Source organism: Dendrobium catenatum, unplaced genomic scaffold (genome assembly GCF_001605985.2).
Source record: "Dendrobium catenatum unplaced genomic scaffold, ASM160598v2 fragScaff_scaffold_853, whole genome shotgun sequence".
Classification (NCBI taxonomy): domain Eukaryota; kingdom Viridiplantae; phylum Streptophyta; class Magnoliopsida; order Asparagales; family Orchidaceae; genus Dendrobium; species Dendrobium catenatum.
The window spans coordinates 9518206-9523967 of NW_021319315.1; positions in this window are offsets into that span (position 1 = coordinate 9518206).

Below are 5762 nucleotides of genomic sequence, written 5' to 3' on the forward strand. Positions count from 1 at the left end.
GATTTCTATTTTTTGGTAATATTGGCCGGGATGATATATCCAAAATCAGAAACCCTAATTAGGGCATCCTTATTAAGGCAGCCGTCATTGATATCGGCCTGGACCATACATGTATCTGCCAGAACGATAGTCTTAATTCAGAAACAATCAACCGCCATAATCAGTTTAGGAATTCTTTGTTTCAGGAAATCGGCCAAGACGATATTTATATCGTCCAGGCCGATCTAACTCAATTATGCCTAAATTGATCTGGTATCTTCGGAAAGCATTAATGGTTGATTGATACGATCACATCGGCCGGGATAATGTCCTGGACGATATACATCGGATAGCTCGAATTCAGGGCGATGACCAGGATGATTGAAATTGGTTTTAAACTAATCGGCCTGGACGATCGTGATATCGGCCAGGATGATGTAACCAATTTTCTTTTGATCGTCCCAAATCGTCCCGGGCTGATGAGATGAATTTGTACTGATTGGCCAGAACGATATACCTATCGTCCTGGACGATAATGTCAGCAACTTGCATTAATGAGCTCGTTTTTAGCTCTTCTATTTAAGCTATGACAAGGCACTTTGTAAGTGTCTTTGGCAGCCATTATAGCTTCGTTCTTGTGGGGGAAACTTGAAGAGAGAGCTTGAAAGGGAGAGAGGAAAGGGTGGAGTTTGAGAGGGAGAAGATCCTGTGAGGGGGAGGAACTCAAGGGAGTGTGTTGGGGGTTCCACACGGTTGCTCCGGCGAACTCGCACCTTAGTACCATCGGATTCAAGGCTTGTCTCGAGGTAAGTTCACCAAAGAAGAAGATCTCCTTGGTGTCAAAGGACCCGGTGACTCTGCCACACTAGGGAAGGTGGAAGTGATTTTGTAAGGGCTTCTCCGCCTAGCTGTGGGAGCTAAAGTAGAGACACTTGTTTTAGTGCAATACTTGGAGGGTGCCTCCAAGGAGTGGATGTAGGTTAAGGTTTGACCGAACCACTATAATTCCGGTGTGTTCTTTTCTTATTATCGCTTCCGCATTTATTTTTCTTCCGCACTTTATTTGTGGTGATTTTGGTTGGAGTTTTATCTTTGATTTTATAGTTTTTCAATTCACCTCTCTCTTGGTTAGCTTGGGCCAGCTCTATAGGGCTTAACATCCCTAACAAACTTTCAGAAAGAATCCTAACTAAGGGAATACCCTAACTAAGAATGGGATGGACCTAATCTAAGGAGTACCAATCCTGAAGTACACACAAGAAAATATAATATATAATCCAAAGATGGAGAGAGAAACTGGTCCCACCGTGGTCACCAGAAACCTGTGGACCTCCAAAAGAGCACCGCGCGAACGGGTCAATTGAAAGGGAGAGATTAGGTCGTGTATATTACTACCCATCGAGGTGTGTTGGTGACAGCCTCTATCCTCAATGGTTAGTCGTATGCACGATCCAATCTGTCCCTTCCAATTGACCCATTCGTGCGGTGCTCTTTCGGAGGTCCACAGCAGCGAAAGTTAATGGGTAGAACTTTTGTTCTGCCTTTTATACCCTAGGGCCAGTCTAGGATGGACTGACTGGAATGGTTCAGGAGGGTTCGGTCTAACCGTTACATATTGAGTTGGAGGTGAGATCGAAAAAATTTTTAGGCAATCTAAGGCTAATGATATCATTTTTTTTCTATATTAGAAGCAATGATAAAACATTTGATATTAGTGAATTTTACAGCTATTGATATTTCACATGTGTAGTTGAAGATTAATGCTAAGTTGGTCTATTTTGTAGAAAGTTTTGCATCTTAGGTAGGCCAAGTAATTATCATGTTTTTCTTGCTAAAAATGAGTTGAATTAAGATGATCTTCAAGTGTTTATATATATATATATATATATATATATATTTTAAATACATAGAAATAGATTGATATATTACATCATAAAAAATTAGCTTAATTAAGTATAAATCTAGATGCACAAATGAATTGGAAGCTTCTAGAATTAAATTCATGACCATCCAAACTCTGATTTTAATAAAATTTTAGTCTGGCTGATTGACTTGATTCAATCCAAATCCAAATAATCTCAGGTCAAGAGCTTGAAGTATAGTTGAAAATTTTGAAATGTTAATTAAATGATCAAATCACCTTCAAAATTGACATGCTTATAATCAAATTGAGTATCTCACCAAGATGAATCTAACAAACCCAAGATCGCTCAATTTTAATAATTTTTAGGCACTTAAATGCTGAAAAAATATTTTATGATCAAGAGAATCAATATTAATCTTTTGATGAAGTGTATGAAAATTTTGCTATATGTACAAGGCATGTCACTATACAAATCTATACATAGGCCCCCATTCTGTAATGAAGGAGGTTGTTGGCTATAGATTTTAGGGAGCTTAAATGTTTAAAGAATCCTGAAGCTCCACCATACCAATGCTATCAAACTTTCGTCGGTCAACCACTGCCATTAGACCTTCGCTGATCATTTGGTGCTATCAGACCTTTTACCACTAAATTGCTATCAGTCGACTAACACTTTTAGACCTGTAGTTTTCATGAGTTATACATGGCAAACTACACTGATAAGTTCAAGAGAAATTTTTTCTCGAAGAGAAATTTTTCTTAAGTGGTGAGAGACAACTCCGTCCTTACCATAATTTTTAAGAGTCCTTTCATCCAACCAAAACCGTCATTCAACACCCCATTCCAAGAGGTTATAGCTATCAAACATAGATTCTTATGATGGGTTGTCTGATCCTTATGAATATATCAATCACTACAAGATCATTATGCATATTCAATGAGCCTTGGATGCCTTTTTCTGTCAAGTCTTCCTTGCTACTCCCAATGGAAAAGCTTGTACTTAATTTTACTTGCTTCCAAGCTTACCAAACTCTTTATTGAATAGTTTATTTTGAATTAAGGAATTGTCAATTACTTTTCCCACCTCTCAAAAAATTGTTAGAATGAGGGAGAATAGCTCAAGGAGTACTTTTAGAGGTCATCTATTAAATCTTATCAATTTTTAAGGGAAGATCTATCATATACCTTTTTACTCATCATTGATGTGAGATACATAACTCCTATGTTGACTTGATCCATGGTGAGGAAGCACAAATCTTGACTGATGAGGACATTGATGCAAATCGAAAGTAATTTGAGTGACCCACTAGTAAGCATATCAAATGTACCAAGAATTGATATTCAACCATCACAATGAAAACAAAAAGAACAAAATGGGAACAATAATCTCCCCCCCCCCACCCCCCCATCATACACTAGCGGCATGAGCCACAATCAAAGGAGTATACAACCCTCAACAAATCATGTGTTAATGTCTTGATGGTCACTCGAGATGAAGAATTTTTTAATGGACAAATCCATTGAAATAAAACTTAAGAAACCAAGTGCAATAGTGACACTTCCATCAACGTCTTTGACACACATTAAAATATGTAAGCAGCTAAAAAAAAAAAAAAGAAAAATTAAGAGGGTGATTTGACAATGCTATTTTGGTCAATTTGCTCAAAACCAACCAGCCTATAAAAATAATTCATTCACTTAAGGATGGCAAACATAGATGTAGCAACAGGGCAACTACCAAATGATTAGTGAAACTAAAACTATTGCTTGAAGTACATTATTGTTCAATCAAGTTCTTATTATTATGGTTGAAGAGCTAATATAGAAGAAGGAACATGTTGATCACTTTATTACTTTTGATGATTGAGTGTAACCCAGTCAAGCCGACTCAGGCTTGGCTCGATAAATAACTCATTATCCGAGCTCGATGAGCTGACAAGCTAAGCTTGAGCCAGCCCAAACTTGACTTGTTAGCCTGCAAGCCAGCTCATTTAAAAATATTAATATAAAATATACTTAAACTATATTTGAATTCAGGATTTTAAGTACAATCTTGTTTAACATATTTGAAAATTCATATCTCACTTTATTATATAAAGTGATTTTTTATTATTTGTGTTCTATGTTTTCATTCTTTTTACCATTTTATTATAATAATGCTTAAATTATAATCATTTTTCTCTTTTATAATAAATGAGTTGGCTTGTGAGCCAACTCAAACTCATAGAATAAAGCTCAAGCTCGAGCTCAAACTTGATAAATTACGTTGATCATATAAATTTATAGGAAAAGTAATATCCAACAACACTCCATCATAATTGTTTTTATCTAATATCAAGTTCTTCCTCATCATCACCAAAGAATACTTATCTAAAGTAAATTTCAATACCATCATCTATGGCTAGAGTGGAATTATTAGATGCTTGGCTATGAGATAGCCTCTCGACCTCAATCCTGGCCTTACGTTATACCAGACATACTCATTTTAAGAACCCAAGAACAAAGCCTTCATCAATATATTGAATCTTTAAATCCTTCAGCTGAACATCAAATATCTTATTATAAGTTTCTTGAATATGATCTTGAATCTTTCTATAGTAAGTTGAGTTTTTGAAAGTCTTCTATACCTTTCAAATACATGGTTTCTACTTGAGCTTTAACCTCTTATATAATAGTCTTCCTTTCAAAAAGAAAATCTTGTAGTTTTTCTTCTTAGTTTCAAGGTTTATTTATTTATTGTTTGAAAGAGCATTTTTTTTTGCTACAAAAGCCTTAAAAGTTTTAATTCTCTGATGAATTTTCACCCATTTCTTGATCAACTCATCACAAGAATGATCAGATTCTTGATGTTATAAGGAAAGAGATGCATACATAGTCACCATCTCAATTCTGCACCTTGTTAACTAACTCTCCAAGCCCACCGTCTCTATAATCTTAGCATGCAAACTTCACTCAAACTCTTTTTGCACATTCTAAATTTTCATAGATTATGCATTCTACTCATTTAGCATCATTTTAAATCAATCATTTTAAATCCATCTTTTGAATCATTTGCAATAAGGACTCATTTAAATCAAGATCATGGAAGCTTATAATCTCATATGCATATTCTCTCTAGTCCATACGTGCTTTAGCACCACTTTTGGGACATTTAACATTGAAGAGCATATCCCACCATCAAACCCTAGGGCAACATTATCAGTTATTAAAAGATGTGCACCCTTCCTCCACTCTTGCCATACCTTAACGTGATTACTCTATTATTCATCTTCCTCTTTTGTAAGGAGGAAGGTCTGTCATTCTTATGACATTCTGAAGGATTCTTAGATAAAGTCTTGAAGGTATAAAAGACTCGCCTCATGAACTTTTTCTGACTTATTTAATTAAATTCAAAAGATCTCTTTGCCTAAATAGAAAGGTTTACCATAAAAAGTTTTTTACTTCTCCACATATTGGCTTATATAATTTAGCCCTTAATGAAGGCTTTTTGTTTTGAGGATGTTAAGGATATTCAATATTTGTTCTCTTTGATATGAAGTGAATTTGGTATTTCCATTAGCCTCCCCTATCTCTCAAGGAGAATGAACTTTCTCTTTCATGAAAAAGAATGCACTTGACTATTTCTTAGAAGTATCACTTACTAAAAAATCCAACAAATTCTTTTTACTATAGCACTAAACATGTCCTTGAGAATTACTTATAAATTTACACATTTTAAATAAATACTCAATGATCAGTGTCACCCCTATTCTCTAAAGAAATTCATCAAGAGTATTATAATCATATAGCTCTACATAAGAATCAAGGAAAGGCAACACTACATGACTTGAAGGTCTTAAGCAATTCATGGACTAAAGAGAACCTCAACACTAATCATAATGTCATCTCATATTATGTAATGAAAGTAGGCGGAGCACAT